This window comes from Ambystoma mexicanum, chromosome 7q (genome assembly GCF_040938575.1).
Source record: "Ambystoma mexicanum isolate Mex_15411 chromosome 7q, UKY_AmexF1_1, whole genome shotgun sequence".
NCBI lineage: Eukaryota > Metazoa > Chordata > Amphibia > Caudata > Ambystomatidae > Ambystoma > Ambystoma mexicanum.
Genome location: NC_090941.1, coordinates 341,804,387 through 341,825,557, shown reverse-complemented (window position 1 = coordinate 341,825,557; position 21,171 = coordinate 341,804,387).

The following is a 21,171-nucleotide window of genomic DNA, read 5'->3' as shown; positions in this document are numbered from 1 at the left end:
AGGGAGGAGTAATTTGAATATGCATGGGGGAACAGTGGGACCAAATCAGTGTGCGTATTGTAAGGAGGAAGGACACTGGCGAGCGCAATGTCCGCATCTGCAGAATAGAAATGGGTCTGGTCAGAGGAGACAGCATAGAGGGCACCAAGGAGTGAATGGACCAAATAGGAATAGTATGCAGCAGCACCACAATAATGGAGGTAATCAAAACCAAGCCCAAAACCAAAGTGCCAGAGTCAGGGACAGCAAAACCAACAGTATGGAAACCAGAGTGTGGGAAATAGAGGGAAGAGTGGGAATGTTTTCGATACACAGCCAAACACGTATTACAGTAACAGTAATGATTACACATCGGACGATGTGTTCTTTCCCCAATAGGACAGCCCAGGACAGGGGTCGGAACCAGTATCTATTCCCGTGAATCTGAGAGGACCCTACGTAGAAATGAGAGTCGGGAATGAGGAGCACCGCTTTCTTGTAGATACAGGAGCGCAAAAGTGTTCAATAGACCATCACTTGGTTCCGAATATACCACTGTCAGGGCAAAAGAATGTTTCCGTAGGGTTTGCAGGTACACCGGTCATAAACCCAGTGTGCCAACCAGTCCCAGTTACTATAGTACCATTCACTGAACATTGTCCTTTCCTTTTAACAGAAAATTGTGGGGAGAACCTGTTGGGATTAAATTTGTTGAAAAAATTAGGTTCCGTTATACATTGCACGGCAGACGGGGTGTTCCTAACGATTTGGCCACAAGATGCCCCTGTGTCAGAATTCATGTCTGAAACTTTACCAGGAGAACTAAGTAAAGTGCCAACCTGTATACGGGCAATGCATGACAACGATGTAGGATGCTTAAAAATAGAGCCAGTAAAGATCATTTTGAAAGAGGGTATTAACCTACCGCGAATTCCCCAATACAGAATTTCGGCTGAAGGTGAGAAAGGATTGAAGAGTATTGTTACAGATTTGGTGAAATTAGGGGTAATTGAAGAAATTACAGGCAGTACATGCAACTGCCCGATTCTTCCAGTTTATAAAAAAGGAGGCAATGAAGTACCATACAGTTTCATAATTGATTTGCGCGCACTAAACAAAGTAGTAGATCCACAATTTCCCTTAGTGCCAGATGTCACTACAATATTGACAATGATACCTGTTTCAGCAGAATACTCTAGTGTAGTTGATCTAAAAAATGCGTTCTTTAGCATTCCGGTGGACAAAGACAGCAGATATTTGTTCGCATTCACATTAGGAGGGCGATCATTTACATTCACGCGGATTCCACAAGGTTACACGGAAAGTCTGAGTATTTACAGTAGAGCATTGAAAGAACAGCTAGACATGCTAGACTTACCAGTGGGTTGCAAACTCTTGCAATACATAGACGATCTATTATTAGCTGCTGCCACAGCGGAGATTTGTAAAGAAAGCACTGTATTACTACCGTCACACCTAGTGGCACATGGCCATAAAGCTAGTTTGAAGAAATTTCAATATAATCGAAAGGAGGTGGCTTATTTGGGCTACCTACTTTCGAAAGAAGGGAGAAGGCTAACGCCAGAATGCATAGAAAGTATTTCTTGTATGCCTATTCCAAAGACACAGAAAGGAGTCAGAGCCATAATAGGCATGGCTTCAAATTGCCGACAATGGATCGGTAATTTGGCGTTAATTGTGAAACCGATGGTGAATTTGACTAGAAATGATGCAGTTATGCCTTTACAGTGGGATGAGGAATGTCAGAAAGCATTTGATCAATTGAAAACTACATTATGTTCTGCTCCAGTTTTGGGCACACCAAATTATGAGAAGGTTTGTAGACTGTTTGTGTGTGAAAGTGAAGTATGTGCATTGGCGGTTTTGACACAGGAACAAGGTGGAAGAAATAGGCCATGCGGCTATTTTTCTTCTGCGCTGGACCCTGTAGCGCGTGCACTACCACAATGTTTGCGATCTGTCGCGGCGGCTGCTGCGTCAGTGAAACAAACGGAAGGGATGGTGTTGGGGCATACTTTAATTCTGATGGTGCCAAATGCCATAGACGTTCTATTAAATAGAGCACAGACGCAACACCTCACCTGTGCTAGATTGACCAGATATGAAATTATCTTGTTCGCGCCCCATATCCAAATTATGAGGTGTAGCGCTTTGAATCCTGCAGAATTAATGCCACTACCCATAAAAGAAATTGGGGAGAATGAAGGAGAGTTGATTTAAGTGATACCCCACAGAAAGAGCCAGGTGGAGAGTTATTTTGTGACGGCTCTTGTTTTAAATTACCTGATGGCACGACAACTGCCACGTACGCTATCACTACCCTAGAGAGCGTTGTAGAAAGCAAAAGGATCCCCTACAACTCGGCACAAGCCGCAGAGATAATAGCATTGACCAGAGCCTGCGAGATTTCTGAAAATTTGAATGTGAATATATATATACGGATAGTCAGTATGCTTTTGGGGTGGTTCATAACTTTGGTCGACTCTGGGCTGAGAGAGGGTTTTTGACATCACATGGTGCCAGAATTCAACATGGCCCTTTGATTGTACGATTGCTGTCTGCACTCACGCTTCCAAAGCGCCTAGCAATAGTGAAATGCGAGGCACACAAAAAGGTAACATGCAAAGTAGGAGAGGGAAACACGTTTGCAGGCAGAATTGCGAAACAAACTGCCACTGATTTAAATACCAAAATGATGACGGTTCAGACTGAGGAAGTACCCTGTATGATAGAAAATGGAGTTGCCACTGTCAAAGAAATGCAGGCCGAAGCTACGGCCGATGAAATACAAGGGTGGGCAGAGGGCTCTGCTGAGTTAGATTAGGAAGGTTGTTGGGTGGACAAGGGAACTAGAAACTGGATGTTGCCAAATTCGTATGTGACTGCAATGGTCACAATGGCCCACAGCCCTACTCACATCTGTGCGAAAAAGATAATACAGCACTATCGACAGCATGGCAGAATGTAAACATAAAAAAGAATGCAAAGAGGTTGGTGCACAACTGTATCACGTGTTTACAACACAATGTAGGAAAGGGACAGTGACTCCAATAGGCAGTTTTGGCCCGCATTCTATGCCTTTTGAGGTGATCCATTTTGATTTCATAGAGATGGAGAGATGCCAAAATTTGAAATATGTCTCAGTGGTGATCTTTGCATTCAGCAAGTGGGTGGAGGGATATCCCTTAAAAGACTGCACAGCAATGAGCACGGCAAAAGTAATGCTTAAAGAATATTTTTCCCGTTTTGGCTTGCCCCGTGTCCTATGGTCAGATAATGGCCCACATTTTGTGGGCGCAGTGGTGTTACAGATATGTGCGGGTCTTCAGATTAATAAGAGATTCCATAGTTCAAGGCATCTGAGTTCGGCCAGTCTTGTGGAGAGGCACAACGGGATACTCAAGTCAAAAATCAGCAAGATATGTGCAGGAAGCAAGTTGAGTTGGGTGGATGCATTACCAATAGCGCTAGTATGCATGCATACATCTGTACAGGCTAAAACTGGGCTCTCCCTGTACAAAATCGTAATGGGGAGGCCAGCAAATGTCTGGTGCGCAACTCAGCCAAAATGACTTAGAGAGGTAGAACATCTTGTGCTTAGTACTTATTGTGGCCTTTTAATACAGAAATTGTGTTTGATTCATCAGCAGGTGCAGGAGGCTCTACCAGTGAGATACACCGGTCCGGGGCACGCGCTGGAGCCAGGCGACTGGGTGCTGCTTCAAATTTTTGAAAGAAAGTTATCGTTAGCACCCAGGTGGCGCGGCCCCTATCAAGTACTCTTGGCAACGCAGACAGCGATACGGGTGGATGGACGGAAGTCATGGACCCATGCCACCCATGCCAAAAAGATTCCAACTTCACTAAAAGACTTGCCTGACCCAGACGACCGGAAAGAGACAGCGGTCCCAGAAACGGAAGAAACTGTTGCCAGTAAGCCGCCACCAAATCTGCCCAAGCGAGAAGTGAAACTCGAGACAAAGCCTGAGACGATTGCCAAAAAGGGGGAGGGCAAAGAGTGCCCCAACGCTGCCCAGCAGAATCTACATCACTGTTGGCCGACATGAAATCTGCCTTGAAAATACTAGCAGAAACTAAACATGTAGGCCTTTGGCGCCCACCAGCACTTGCCAGCATGCTAAAGACCGAATCTGCATCACTGGCGCGGCGCACACCAGCGCCTGCAATAGCACCACAGGCTGACTTTGAGCCTGAATCTGGAAGTGCACCGGCACTGTTCACGGATCACACAATACCAGGAGTGAGGCGAAACAATTTGCGGCCTCGAAAGACAAAGTGATCCACAGTTCTTTGGTGTTTCTGTCAACCTCTGGTTCTGCTCATGGACGGAGAAGGAACTAGAGGTGTAGAGGAGAGAAGCGTGAGAATTGTGCAAGTCGGACAATTCAAGATTCGCGGCTCTTTGGTGCGATCATAAAAAGTACATGTGTCTGGAACCAGAGCAGACAAGCTGGGCACACATGGTACTAAGGCAATAAGATAACTGATCAATATAAGAAAGGACAAGCAGTATGAGAAAGGACAAGTGATCTTGCCTAAAAACAAAATTAGCAAATCCAGGCTATAAAGGACTGGCAGAATTGAACTGTGACAATTCCGTTGAACTTATTGACATCAGAGCAAGTGCAACGAAGAGAGATATCCACGATGAACTCTAATAAGGAAGAAGAAGAATGATGAGAAACATGTCGGGACCGGTTCCAGCCTCCTCCTGCACCACTGCTGAGAATGAGTCAATTGTAAAGACTGTAAGCTTAAGAAAAACGCATGGTAAAAAGAATTGTATGCTGGCACTGACAATAATTATGTACTTTATGAGCATGGTAGCACCAATAACGACAGTCCTAGTATTATGGTATGTGGAATCGATACTCCCATTGGAAATGTTTTTACCAATAGTTAATATATCCACTACTGAAAGCCCAGTTCAGGTGATTACTTATACCCTGTCCCCAATGGAAGAAAGACACAGGGAAGGGTTTGGGAACAACACGTTGTTATTAATCATGAATATGACACATGCAATTCTGAAGAAAACAAATGGCTGGGTATGTGCCCATTTACCGCAGCATGCTGGGAAAGGAATAGGTTGGTATGTACAACCATTGCCACTAAGTTCTGCATGTAGTGCATCTTTAAGTGCAATGTTCTATGGGAAATGGAATAAGAGTCGTACGGGTCAATTAGACAGAACAAACATGAATGAGTTTGAGGAAATAATAATGGGCCTGTGGGTTGTTCCATATTCCATAAAGCACAAGTAATGACCCCAGAGCCCACGAGGAAAAGTATGCAAAAGATAACACGACAAAATAGACAAGATAGAATGTCCCCACCAGTTAAAACATCTGTGATGACGTTTCATGTAAGAACAGACGTGAACAAATATACAGTTCTCCCTTCTTACACAGTGAATTATAACCCAAGAACTGTCCCTTTTTGTCTAAAAAAGAAAGGCACTTTTCAGTCTGAACATTTACTGGATGCATGAATACAGTGGTATTGAAATGGGAAATAGAACCAGTATATGTGGGAGATCCAGTTTATTTTATATGTGGAGAGAAAGCATATCCTTGGTTGCCCAGAAACTGGGGAGGTACATGTTACCTAGGTCTACTGTTCCCAGGAGTGTTCCTCTTAGAAACAGCAGACATGGCCAGACTATCCAGATCTAGAGTCAAAAGGAGTAGCGAAGGTGGTTTGATAGCGACAGACGTAGCAAAATCATTCATTCCATTCTTGTCCCAGATAGTGAACTCCTATAACATAAGGCAGCTGTCCAGAATACTAAAAAATACCATAAACACAGCGACAGATATACTATTTAACATGATGTTGGAAGAAAAAGGAATCAGGTTAATGACGCTGCAAAATAGAATGGCGCTCGATGTGATCCTGGTTGATCGTGGGGGAATTTGCAAAATAGTGGGATCAGCGTGTTGTGTATTTGTAGATGACTATTCCACTACAATCTTTGAAGCAATAAAGAAAATGCATGTCCTAAGTTCCAAACTCCCTACTGGAGAAGGAGGCTGGGGAATAGAGTCCTGGTTTTGGGGAATACTGCGTTCTTGGGAATGGAAGTTGATTTCGATATTAGTAGTGGTGTTTGGAATATTCTTAACCTGCTGTTGTTGCATACACTGCCTACCAATAGTTTGCACTGAGGTAACTGAGGGATGTACTAAGGGATGTATGCATATGATGACAAAAGGGAAACAAACTCATGGTCGGGCTGACCAAGACACAAATGAGATGAGAACAGTAAAAGAATTGATGGCTATAGATATTAATGAAGATGATGATGCTTACAATAGCATGTAAAATTCAGACATACGTACTTCAGACTTATCGTCATTAGAGGAGGATACAATGAATGGATGAGACGTTTGGCATATGGCCAAAGGAGGGTTTGTCAGTCTAGAAAAATGGATACCTCTCATATGTGACAGCAAACATATTTTGGTGGCCGTGGGCCAACCGTCTCATGCACGATATGACAGACATATAGGTTTCCGAGTTTGCCAATGAACGGCCATTTTGATGTAACAAGGATCGCCATTTTGTTTTCTAACCATTGCTCATTGCTTTCTATTCTTATTGCTTCGCAGTACATTTTCTGCTTGCACTGCTCGACTGTAAAACATTGTTGTCTGCACGTGAAAGGACAAGGCCGCAGGGCAGCGAGGATAACAAGAGTTCGTTGAAACACAACGTAGGCAGCGCCAGGAAAGAATGCCCGGCTCCCTCCCGAATGTAGCCTTGAAGCAGAGCTGCAGGGCATTTAGTCATTTTGCAGCTGCCAGCCAGTCTCGTTATATGGTAGAATATGTTTAGAATAAAGCAGCTAACGGCTTGAATTATGCTCTTTTTACGGCCCCCCTTTACAGAGCCCTGTTAGTGGGTGTCGGCTCCCAGGACACGAATAGCACCTCATAGATAGCAAGGTCTTGAATGCAACTCTTCCCCCGTATGTAGCTCGCTTCCAAGAACAGAAGCACTGTGTTCTGTTCAACAACTGAAAGATGCCTCCGCACTTGCAAATTGCATATTGTTACTAGAATAGATATTTGAAGGTGTCATAATTGTCAGAAGTGTCCATCATCACACCGAGTTCAAAGAAACCCAATAAAGGGGGGGTGTTAAACATGTCATAGCTGATTGTATGATATGCATTTTGTATATATGTAACTGATGTACGTAATTCACTCTCTTGCGTCCCTCGAGGTCTAGAGATACACGTCGCGGGGCGTGAGACCGAGTTGGCCAACTGAGACTATTTGCTTTGCAATAAACCCTAGCTTTGGGAATACAACCTCGTGTCTGGCTTATCTATCATATGTGGTGACTCGCCTTGTTTCCATAGACGTAAGGGACCCCTAAGGGCACCTTTTTAAACTGACTCCCACAGAGGAGAGCTATCAATTTGAATTTATTGTGAATATAACAGCCCTGATTTGAAAAAGGCCAAGGAAGGCCGAAACACGTGTTATCAACTTATAGGGCAACTCATTAAAACACGTACTCACAAAACTGGGCGCAGAGTCCTGGATCTTTTTTCTAGTGTCTTTCACAACACTTATAACACAAGCGTGCCACAGCATGTCACCAATCTTTGGACTGAATGATGTAAAACCTACTGTTTAAATGACTTCAAAGACATTAACAAGTGGAAAATACCATCTCAGTCATTGTGAGATAATATACATTAAATAAAACATTTGTAAAAAACTCAGATACTGCATTTGAACCCCAAACCTCATGCTTTGGAGGTCTAGACTCTACCACTGTACTAACAGACAGCATTGTAAGTGATACTAAACCAGGTTTTATGACCTTTTCAGACAGCAGGTTTTGCTAGTCCCTTTTCACTGTCAATGTATTCCATACCGTGTCATGTCACCTACATTTAACGTCATATCACCTTGAAATCGGTCTTCTATTTGCTTCAAATAGTACTGCTGGCCTCTCTCCTCTTAGCCTCTTGTCTTATATTAAATAACTTTCAACAATTGCATGGCTTAAAGCACTTATAACACAAGTGTGCCACAGCATGTCACTAATCTCTGGACTGGCTGATGTAAACTTTACTGTTTAAATTGACTTCAAAGACATTAGAAAAGTGAAAAAAAATCAGTCATTGTGGGGTATTATAAATGAAATTAAAAAAAAAATAAGAATTTAGACCCTGCACTTAAACTCCAAACCCCATGTGTAGTGTCCCTCACTGTGGGAATGCAGCGCAGCAGCGCGCAAATGAACACACCCACACAGGACTGCGGTAAAGCAGGAACTGATTTAATTGCGTCTCTTGCACATACACATTAAATATGGTCATGTAACCACTTGGCGTCCTGCATGACGGTCACCTGACCCATGCAGGACTGGTGCCGGATTGTACACCTCTCCCCAGAATAACATTGTCCTATCGCATCTCCTCAATCCATCTCTGGGGCTTCTGGATGGTTCGACTGGTTCTACCATTGTCTTGAAGGCAGGCGTGTTCATCCATTTGTTCACTGTCCTCCTCAGCCTGCATCTCTTCTTCAGAGTCATCTTCGTCTCCTGTGTATCCAGATTCTTCTCTTTCATGGTACTCATCTTCGCTCCATTCCTGATGTCGTGTTGAATGTTCTTCTTGTGTCTTTCTGAAGAATTAATTGTTCCGGGTCACTCGCCAGCCATCTCTTTCTGCCATGATCATGGAGCCCTGCACTCCAGTGATGGTCAACGGTTGAGTGTGAAAAGGTTGTTTGTCCTTGTGAGATTGCATTTGCTGAGCTAATACGCTGTCACCCACCACTAGCGTGGGTTCACGGGCCCAGCATTTCCGATCTGCGTAGTCCTTCATTTTGGATTTGGCCTGGTCGTCCCTACTCCTTAATTCCTGCGACCGGGGGTCTTCCTCCTGGAGTGCCATATCCTGGGGTATTCATGCCTGTACTGGGCGACTGAACATTTGTTCAGCTGGACGTACTCCTGTTGAGTCATGGGGTGTATTCTGGTAGTCCCTCAGGAGTTGACACAGGGACTGTTCGATGGGCATGTGAGTGATGTTCGCTTTCCTAACAGCTCTCTTGATGCTAGCCATGAACCACTCCACGGTTCTGTTTGCCTGTGGCAAGAGGGGTGTGATTTTCCTGTTGTGAAACCCCATGTACTCGGCAAAGTCCTTTCCATGAACGGGGGCCCATTGTCCAAATTCACCATCTTGGGCACCCCGTAAACTGAGAATATCTGGTTGATCGCCGGGATCATGACTGTGGCAGCCGTGTAAGGCAGAATGGCAGTCAAAGGGTATCTGGAGTGCTCATTGAGCACGACCAATATGTATTCCCCAGATTGTAGGGGCCCATAGACATTAATTGCCACTTCTTCCCACATGCCCTCTGGGAGCGGAGTCATGTGTAAGGGTTCCGGGCACACCTGAGGCTGTATTCTGAGGCAGATGTGGCTTGCTTTTAGCGTTCTCTCGATGAGTCGGTCACTAACCAGGAACCACACCTTCCTCCTAAGCATGCACTTAATCAACACAATCTCTCTGTGTCTTTCATGGGCAATGTAGACTGCCTTTTGGTATAAAGAGGCCGGCAGAACTATGCGGTCTCCTTTGAGCACCAGGGATGATAGAGACAGTGATAGAGACAGTGAGAGTTCAGCCTTGGATTTGGCCAGCGTGTTGAATAATGGTATGTCCAGTGCGGGGTGGCTGTGCGCTGATGCTTTGACTGTTTTCCACCTATGTTTGAGGATGCACATTGTTGCAAGGGCCATGGTTTCATCCTCCACTGTTTCTTTTGCTAACTCCTCCATGGGTATGGTGCTTGGCACTGTGTGGTGAATGATGTAGTTCACATATCCGCCTGCGCTGTTCTTTGCAGCCTGGGGAGTCGGGAGAGGATGTCTGAATAGAACATCAGCAGGATTTTCATCTTTGCCAGGTTTGTGCATAATGTCATATCTATATCATCGCAAAAGGAGAACCCATCTGGCAATCTGGGGGGTATTTGGGCGGTGGGTTTTCCATAAATTTTGACAAGGGCCTGGTGATCTGTGATGATAGTGAACAGTTTTCCATATAGGAAGAGATGGAAGTGTTTGCATGCCCAGACAACCGCCAGTGCCTCATTTTCTGCTTGCGAGTAGCGCTGTTCAGCCCATGCTGGCATACAACACTATTTTCCTTTGTGCGTGTTCACTTCCCGGGTGTTGGGCAAGGATGACTCCCTGTCCGACCAGGCTGATGTTCACCATGACTTATGTGTACAAGTTTGGGTCGTATTAGAACATGCACACGGCTATTGTGATTTCTTTCCTTATTTTGTTGAACGCTGTCTGTTGTGTCTCTTTGCACTCGAAAGCGCAGTCTTTCTTTGTCAGTGCTCTTATCTGGGTGCTTGTGGAGGCGAAGTCAGGCAGTTATTGAGTGCAATAATTCCCCAGTCCTAGAAACGACTGCACCTGCGTGAAGTTTGTCAGGCAAGGTGTCTCGGTCAGGGTTCTGATCTTGTCGGGGTCGGTTTGGATACCTTTCTCTGAGAATATGTGACTGAAGAATGTGATTGTGGATTTGTTGAAGGCATACTTCTCTCGGTTAAGTGTCAGACAGACCTCCTGGAGTGCAGCACACACTTTCACCATGGTTGCGTCGTGGGCTTCCTGGGAGTGACCAGTAATTAGGATATTGTCACTATAATTTAGGCATTGGGGTATGTGGCATGTTATCTTCTGGGTCTCCTCCTGGAATATCTCAGCCGTGGAGGATATACCAAAGTTCAATCGCTTATAGCTAAACAGCCCAAGGTGTGTGGTGAAAGTAGTGATGTATCGCGACTCCTCGCTTAGCTCAATTTGGTGGTATCCTTTGTTGAGGTTGAGATGGGAGAAGACTTTGGCTCCATTGTGGACGTGCATCATATCCGTGATGCACAGGGCCTGATGGTGTTCCCTTAGGATGGCATAATTTGGGGTGTGCATGTCAACGCACAGCCTTATGTGTCCCTCCGGGCCTTTCTTGGTATGGGTACTACAGGTGAACCCACGGGGGTCCTTAAATTAGTAACACGTCTCACAAGGATGGGGATGCAGAATAACTCTTGCACCACATAACAAAACGGACTCAGGAAGTTGGCAAAACGTCCCTCCCGACTGTTTTATTTTCAATTGTCTAAAACAGGGAGTTACAACGGAAATCACACAGCATTCCCTTAATGTATTTCATAAAAACAATACTTTTGTAGCAACAACTCGTCATTCATAACGTCATACTACCTAGCAAACTAAGAAAAACCATGGGGTGTTGTGGTTGGTTTACGGGGAACATCTAAGTATACTCTCTATATAGGGATGGTTGTTATTGGGTCTCTACAGTCAGGTGGGCAAAGTATGCCTACCCCTAGTGCAAGTCATCTTCAACAGTTATTAAATACACAGCATATTATTGGCTCTCAAACTATAAGGCCCTTTGTAACATGGCCTTCTACAATTGGATGGCACGCTCATGCCCTTCTACAACATGTGGCTCACTAGCAGCATGTAAGCTGGTAGCCCAGGTGTCAGTGGGTGGACTTGACCATGTCTCTTCTCAATTAGCCCAACATCTCTCATCGCTCATGCCTTCTGCTATTCAGATTGTCTTTGAACTTGTCCTTTCAAATTATCCTTGATCGTGATAATAAAAGGGACTATAGGCACACTCTTATCACAGTTCAGGTCTGCACGCCCAACTCCTATTTCCATCCTTGACTCATGTGACAGGAGATCGTATTTCAGCCTGTTTTGCAGCATTTAGTTGTCTTGAATTAATACATTTGGCACTCATGGTGTTCTTTCTTTGCACCTTAACAAGGGCTGATTAAGCTTGTCACATTCACTGTACTTTAAGGATTGATAACCAGTTCTTGGCCACTCTATCCTTTGACACCAGGCCAGACAGCTATTCCAGGCCTTTCCTCAATCTTCAACTGCTTTCTTGCTGTGACACAGCTTTCCAATCCTTCTTTCTCTGTGGGTCTGAGCTTACTAAAATTGTGGCACTGAATGTCCAGATTCTATATAATGGCGGCACCGCCTGCTGTCTATGCACTACGTATAGCCAGCCTTTATGATTACTTAGTCTACTTGCGTTGCTGAATTTGTACAGTTATAAAACAGCTTGCATTTTCTGCAGTGCTCTTCACACGTGCAATCTTCATCCCGCATATGAAAGTTCCTTGGTTCCTTTACTTCCCACTGCGCCTTGAGCAGGATCTTCTAAAATTTTGGAAGCTCCTTAAGACCTTCCTCTTTTCCTCCTCCTTCCCTTCTTCTCTCCTCTGCTAATCCCACAGTTGCTGTGATTTATGTCGGGGGCCCTTTTGCATCCTCAATGCCCTGACCTCCCACACCATTTCTGCCCAACTCCTGTCTATCCACAGCACTTGCATCTGCACACCCTCCACGCTGGAGGTAAGCAATTACAGCTCCCGTGGCCCTAGTCCATATAGCACTCAACATGCCTAGCACTTCAATTTCCCTTTTCCTTGCTTCACTTGCACATTCTGAATACTCACAAGGCATAGTAGGTTTGTCCCTTTTACCTTTTCCCCCCCCTATGCTCTTAAACATTGTATTTTTATGTTTTTTCCCACCCCTGCTCTCTCCCTGACAGTATTTTCTTATTGTATAAGCACCTAACAAGCAAACAATACAAATAAATAAGCATCATATGTAAGTGTGGTTTAACCTAAATCTGAAGATTTAGCAACACTGTAAATTAAAACGTTTTCATGAATCTGCATGTACGCTACAATATAAGTTATACATTGTATCAGTAACATGTAGTTGTACTGTATTTAGCACACTTCATACAGTCAAGTGTGAAAAGTATGAATTAATCTACACACACACAAACTTCAATATTGTTACCATACTATTTTGGAAAACATATAAACAAAACAATCAGACATTTTAAGCATTAGACAACAACACATTTTGTATGAAACTGTCTTTAAATTTATAGAAAAGGATTTGACTTACAACAGAAAAGGGACTAACGTTGCAGCACATAACCCTGCACAAAGTATGTTGTTTTATGGAAACTGACTAATAATTACTGCATTAACGTGGTGGCTTAGCGGCTTAGCGGTTAAAGGAGTAGGCGCGAATCCAGGAACTCATCAGAACAAATCCCTGCAATGGATATGCTTTACTATTTTAAAATGATAGATCAAATGTTGTTTTTCCTTTTATGACATTGTTTGTTATAGTGACATGCACATCTGAGGTTTATTTTATGAGATGTTTTGCCATGGCATGTTACACCTGCCAGTGACACGTGTCACTTATAGTAGTGCTAGTGCCATGCAGTGGCATGTGTCACATGCCATTTCGGCTCTTACCCCTACTGGAGAAAGAGAGGAGCTCAGCGTGAGTGTGCAGTTAAAGCAGGAACGCTCCTGCAGTCCCTTTCTGTTTTCTGCCCGGATTGGTTTCAAGGTGACCCCTACACTTAAAGCAAAAATTGCCAGCAGCCGTGCAGAGACAGCGTGGCATGGCATGAGTGTGAAGTTAATGCAGTTGGAGTAGGAGAGCAAGGGCGGTGCATGTGTGTGGAGGGTGATGTATTTTCTAAGAAGTAATATGACTACTGACAGCGTACAGGAAGAGATGCAAGCACCCGTTGCAAATGGTGAGTGTATCATATCTAGGGAATGCAATGCTAATTCATCTAATGCAACCCCTGTTATTCAGTGGGAAGACAGGACAGGCCGCCTAGAGATGTCTAAGGGCACTACTCCTCCACAAATATCGAAAAACAAATCACAGACTTCTTCAAAAAGGAGCAGTCCATTGAGGGGTAAAATGACATCAGTTGTGTATGCCTTACATCCCTTCACGCGGTGACGCAAGGCGCCATGAATAAAAGCCCCGCCTCCGCTACGCGAGGGCAGTTCCGGGCGTACCACAGCACAAGCGTGTCTGCGTCTCTTTTCGCTGCAGCTGGCGCTGCGCAGCGAGGCCTTGGCGCCCAGGGCCTTACACTCTCTGTTTCCCGGCGAAGCATCAGCCGGGGAGTGGAATCCAACACTGGCGACGAGGAAGCTGTATCGAACACTACACACGGCACACAGCAGCGCAAGCCCTCAGTAGGGGCACAATTTTTGGGAACTCAGTGGGGAGCCCATCCCCCACCAAGAAAAAACAATGTTTTTTTTCCCTTCACTCCTTACTTCTCGCCACAATCGATCTTCAGGGAGCTGACTACAAACCACCAGACATCCTGACTTACCATCACCATGCCACAGGAAGGCACACAGGAGTCTTGTGTTTCACCTCACAACACGCAACATAAGAGCCAAGCAGGGACACTCACTGCCCACCAAGGTGAGAGGGAATCAGCACTTGCGCACATACCGGCACCGGGTTCACGAACAATGGCCACAGGCCTCTCCACTCTGAGACCCGGCACACCTTCGAGAACGGCAGCCAACCTCTCAACATCGACGCCGTACACGCATTCGCAAGGGGGGATGTCGCTGGCGCTCAGCCTTTTCGACCCATACACCGACCCCTCCTTAGTTGGTCCACGGTGGCAGCTGTGGATCCAAAAATTTGAGATGGCCATGGATTGCAAAGACATCACCACGTCAAGAACAATGAGGTTGAACCTCCCATTAAATGTCGGTGATGAGGTCCTACGCATATTCAATTCGCTGGCAATAGCAGATGGCTCAGACGTCCACCAACAGACCAAAGATGCTCTCACAGTCCATTTCATGCCCCAGCTGAACCTGGACTATGAAACATTCATTTTTTGTACCGCCATCCAGTTAGAAGACGAGGCATACATGGACCACAAACCACTCATCCCCATATTCACAAGCTCCTTGTCGCACCCTCCAGCCAGAATAGAGAAGTGGCTGCTTCACCTACAACATTATGAATTTGAGCTGGCATACCAACCCAGAAGCGGGAACCCCGCAGATTTCCTGTCCAGGCATCCAAGAGCGGACACGCCAGGGGAGATACATATGGCTGAAGAGACTGAAGAACACATCTGCAAAGTCATTCACACCATGAAACCAAGAGCCGTCAGCATCAAAGACATCGTGGAGGATACGCAAGCCGACGCATGCTGTAACTTGGTGAAAGACGCTGTCATCTCTGGTGAATGGAAATCTTTCCTTCGGAACGTACATAACCGCACTGCCGAAGCCAAATAATTCCTCACCGGCATGTTTGCTGTAAGGCAAGACTTGTCAATCACAGAGGAAGGACTCACACTAAGAGGGACCCGCATAGTCATCCCTGCAAGCCTGCAGTACAGAATCTTAGCGCTAGCGCATGAAGGACACCAGGCATGGTAAGGACCAAGGTCCAAATCAGACACTGCGTATGGTTCCCACACATCAATGAAAAAGTGGACCGACTCACCATGACGTGTCTCCCATCAAATCACGAACGCACCGCCGAACCCTGAGCCCATACTATCAGCAGAGCGAGGGACCTCCAGATGGGACGTCATCAGCGTTGACTTCTGCAAGATACAGGAGGGCACGTACCTGTTAGTGGCCATTGATGATCACTCTAGGTACCCAGAGGTTGAAATTGTGTCATCCACAGCAGCAGTGACGGTCATACTGGCCATGGAAAAGATGTTCGCCACTCATGGCTTCCCATGACGAATACGGAGCGACATTGGACCACCGTTCAAAGGCAAAGAACTCAGAAAGTACCTAGCCAACCTCAACATTCACTACCATCACATAATACTGAGGTGGCCGCAGGCCAACGGAGATGTGGAAAGGTTTATGAGAACCCTCAACAAAGTGCTACGACTATCACGTGTCGACTTATACAGGTTCCTAAGAAACTACAGAGTGACACCCCACAGCACCACAGGGATACCATCAGTGGACATGATGTATGGGATGATAATCAATTAATCTATTCCACACCACCCAAGCAGGGGTACAGACACGCACAACAGAGCGCATACTCACCAAAGAAGGACCGTGACTAACGAGCGCATGAGTATCAAGAGACACGCCAAGAAGTCCAAACACAGAGTCAGTGATCAGGTGATAATGGTAAGAAACCTGTCAAAGCTGGACACCCAATACGACTATGTCCAATGGACCATAACACAAAGGCGGGGGACCATGATAACAGCCACAAGGTGACAAAAACAGGTCACAAGAAACGCATCATGGTTCAAGATGGTACCGAGAAACCTGTGGACGGATGGAGAACAGCAACCGGTGGAAGAGGAGGATCCACTAAGAGAGGAGGAGCACCACCATCAGGAGCGGGAAGCAACCGTGAATGGTGGACTGGAAGAGATGTCGAGCGAACCACAGGAGGCAGAGCTGAACAATGAAGGTGAGCAACCCAATGGGAATCAGGGGGTAGCCCCCAGGGGTGGACGCTATGATCTGAGAACTGCTCCCAGACCCCCTGAGAGACTTAAAGACTATGAGGGGAAAAGGCCCAGCCTGAGTGGCATGAGAACTCACAGTTTAGATTAATGTTTGAAACAGACCATGTTTGTTAATGTTTTTGTTGGGAAAAAGGAGGAATATTGTGTACGCCTTACGTCCCGCCACGCGGTGATGTAAGGCGCCATGAATAAAAGCCCCGCCCTGCTAAGCATGGGCAGTTCTGGGTGTACCACAGCACAAGCGTGTCCGCGTCTCTTTTCGCTTCAGCTGGCGCTGCGCAGCAAGGCCTTGGCGCCCAGGGCCTTACACTCTCTGTTTCCTGCCGACGCATCGGCCGGGGAGTGGAATCCAACAGCAATCTACAATCCAACATCCCTTGTCACTTAACCCTCAAAGCTCAAAGTCACTATGTCCTACTATTTTAAGCATGCATCTCCAGACCCAACCTAACACAAGTTTTATTGGGAAATAACCTGCGATGGATACCAGGGTACTTTTTAACACACAAATAGAAGAGCAGAACGACTCCTCGTTTGCTTCTTCTGAAACGTCTAGTTCAGCTTCCTTGACACTGGCTTCATTGCAGGTGCAGGCCTGACAAGAAGTAAGCACAACTTCCCTGCGACATTTAACTTTGAGCTGAACTCCCTCCTTTATAGTGTATGATTTGATCAGCATTGCGTTGACATTATGTTCCACTTTACTGAATGATATCAAATTCAGTTTGCAATCCTTGAAAGAGAGGCTTATGGACCAACAGCGAGATCTCACACCGTCCACAAAGGAATTTCCTCACTTTAGATGTTTTTTAGGTCCGTAGCATAATTAGAAGTGAGGTGAGAAAACGGAATGCCTTGGTGGAATCTCCTAGTGGCAGTGAATACATCACGGACTGCAAAAGTCATTACTGTCGATGATTAAACGCAAGGCATTACAGCATTTCACATTATTACGACATTTAATCAAATCTGTATGCTGCTAATTAATGTATATTATGAGTCTGTCCAATTTAAATTAGTTTTTATAAAGTTTGGCGCAAATTATGAGCAGGTGGGTTGGGCTGTTTGGGAATGGTTTTATCATCCTGGCGGGTGAATTTAATTCAAATTGTTTGCGTTTGAATGACACTATTGAGGGGCACCTCAAGGCAGAGGTGACATGGCACAGGTCGTACTAATCAATGAGTATAGATTATATTTATACATCAGAAATAGTTTTCAATAGAGGCCTGACAGTTGAGGTTAATCCGTCCCAGGTAAGTGATCATAATGTGTTAAGTGCTATCTTGGAGACACTTTATAAGAGGCCCAAGGTGATATGGCCACGTGAAATTGAAATAATGGGGACATATAAAGCAATTCTGAGGCACCAGTGAAATATAACCATTTTAATAAGTCATTTACAAAGATAATGGTTGACGCTTCCATAGAATTTAAGAACAAAACCTTTGCATCACGTGTTTCCTCGTTTTGTCAGAATTATTGTGCAGGAAATTGTTTCTTTAAGAAGTCCTACTCCCAAGCAACCACATATTATGATAGTGAAAGCCAGGAATATAAAAAAATAGGTTTCTAATTAGGCAGGCTAAATTCAGTCTGAGTTCTCCATAATTAAAAGGGGAATGTATCCAGAAGATCTGTCAGACATAGAAACAGTGTGAAGGCATTATTAATAAAAATGGCTCAAACTGATGGTTCATGTATGCTGGACACTATCGTAATGAAATCAGTCATTCACTTTTTTTGAGATTGACCTCTGCCATAAATAATCCTGGAGTCTACCTTGAGCGACCAGTATACTAAAGTGTACTCTCTGCCAGATTAGATTTTGATGTAGAAGCTATTAGTATGATATTGAAAAATGCAGTAATTCTCAGGCTCCAACACCGAATGGATTATGTAATTGCATTCTTAAAGATAATCTGAATACATATGCAAGCATGTTAAACCATTTATTTGGCGAAGTTATTAATAATGAGAATACACCCTCTTGGAAAATAATTGTGCCGCTATATAAAAAAGGCTACAAATTAAACCCAATGATCTATAGACCGATTGCTTTTCTGGATACAGAGGCAAAGATCTTTCCGTCCCTTATTCTTAAGAATTTTAACCAGTGGGCTAATTCAAATAATATCCTAAATAGATTTCAAACCTGGTCCAGGAGGGGAGTGAGCATGAACCTTAATGGCTCCTTTATTGATGTAATCCAGAGGCTTTCTTGGAAAAAGGTATCGGGCCTGGTCTTTATGACCAAAATAGTTTTGTCTCTAGCATTTGACAGAGTAAATTGGAATACACTTTGGGGACATTTTTAAAAAGGGGATTGACAAACGGTTTACTAAACACACTGATTTATGTTCTTTCAAACTCAAACTTGCAAGTGAGGATTAATATTCAATATTATACCTCTGAACCTATTCCGACGAGCTAAGGTTTGTGGCAAGGGTGCATCCTCACACTGAGCCTTTTTAATATTTACATGGCAGATATGGGCAGTGAGTTAGCAGAAGCTGCCTTTATTTCCTCTAAGGTTAATGGGGTCAAGCTTTTTTGTATCGCATATATAGATGATGTTATCCTGTTGGACGCCAATCTAATTGGCCTCCAAGCACTCTTGACAGCCTTTTCTAAATACACTATGCATAATGAACTGGTAATCAATATTGAAAAGTCTAAAATTATACACTTTTCCAGTTAAACATAAAAAATTGTCCCTTTTAACTGGTGGTTTAATAACAAAAAATGATTTTATTAACAAATAAAATATTTGGGTATTACCCTTATGGCAAGCTCTTATCAGAATATTTTGCTGAAAATGTGGCAATCCAGTTCTAGAGCGTGAAGTATTTAAAGAAGGATTATGGGAAGTTCTCCATGAATTCCATGATTTGATTTTATGAAGGGGAACCCCAACATTGATGTAGGGACTAGAAACTATCACCTCTTAGATGGTTATGATCTCTAGAGATTTGAAGGTTTGTTATGGAAAAAAAGTATTAGATCTACCATTCGATTAGGTCGGACAATTGATGCACTAAAATTTGTAGAGACACCTTTGAGCAAGACCTCCATTGAGTAACTCATCTGACTTTAAATTGAATGATCTGACAAGAGGTTGATAAAGAGGAAGTGGAAGAGATATTGAAAGGTTGATAATGATGTAAATATGATATGTGATTATGTTAAAGGTTGAAAATCATTTAACCAATAAAACATAAAGAAAATTAGATATACCATCATGGGTTCATATAGTAGTGGTACGTTTTGAGTTAGGGTTGCTTTTGCTTAACTTTTATCTTTCACGAAGAGTCCGGAAACAACAGTGGGGGTAAACACGCTGCCAACGTTGTCTCTGGACCGGCAGACTACGAGTTCCGCAGACGGGTGGCCTTACTCCCGCCAGATATGACCTGGCGGGAGTAACGCCACCCGCCTGCTGACGGAAATGGAAACACTGGCACCGTTAATTAGGGTGCTGGAGTTTCCACGGTCCACATTCCCATGGAGTCCTGTGGGACTCCATGGGAATGGGGTGTAACGGAATGCCGGCTCCGGAATTACCGGATCACCAGGGTTAATTCCAGCAAGTCCAGAGCTGGTGATTCATTCTGGGTCCGGCGGCAAACTGGCGGTTTTTCCGGCACGGTTACCGCCGAACTTGGAATGAGGCCCTGAATCTCTGTAGGAATCTGATTACAAGTTCACAGAATACTCTATATAAGCGGCTTGGTAACAGTCATTCTCAGCAACGGCTTGGTGGATTCAGGTGGCCAAGGTGCATTGCATGGAAGTATATATATCCAAGAAGACTGCAACAGACACTGGCCCATGGACATTTTTAGAAGGTTTTTCGAAAAAGCCCAGGTGGGATGATCATAGCGATGTTTCACAGGCTCAATGCAGTTTATATCCATGGGACTTACAGGCCGGTGGTGAAGGGCATGAGGTCAATGCTAGGTTTTCACCTATAAACAATGAAGCTGCAGCCAATACGACAGGAGTTTATCTGGACTGCCAGAATTGTGCTTGTGAATCTAATGTATTAATGTGCAACCTGCCGATTCCATCAGGCATGTCATTTCTACTGCATGTATTTCTGATAGGATGCTCCCTCCATACAGGATATTCTTGCTGCTTCCCCTACCCTCTCTGCTCTCTCCCTCTTCCCTTCTCTCATTTTTCTGTCTTGTCTCTTGTATTTCTTCCCTCTGATCTTTCTTCTCCCTTCTTTTCTTCTCGCCCCCCAAACATTTGCTTTAGAACTTATGATTATAGCACAGGAAGACAATGAAATGTATGTGTGCATTTCCGAACCAAATGCTGTTTCGAACCAGTACTCGTAGATGGCACTAGCGAAAGCTTGTGTCCTGTAAGTTTCTTAATTTCATACACCGAGGTTGTCAAATTTCTCTAAATTTAATGGTGTATTGGCAGAATGCTGGGCGAGACCCTTATTAGGTCAGTTAGACATTTTATGACCGTTATTAGGCTTAAGGTTGATGTAATGTCAGAAGTACTTTTGAACCATTTTAGGAAACCTAGGATGAGAAAACATTTTTGATTTCGCAAGATTGGTGTGCAACCTGTAATGCAGTGAATAGATTTAAACATTATTATAACATACACAATGAACGAACATATCAATTTATGTGTAAGAACTGGTTAGTTGGTCCAATCCCCCTTACCGTTTATGAAGAAGATAGTGATACAATTTCTGTTTAATTTGT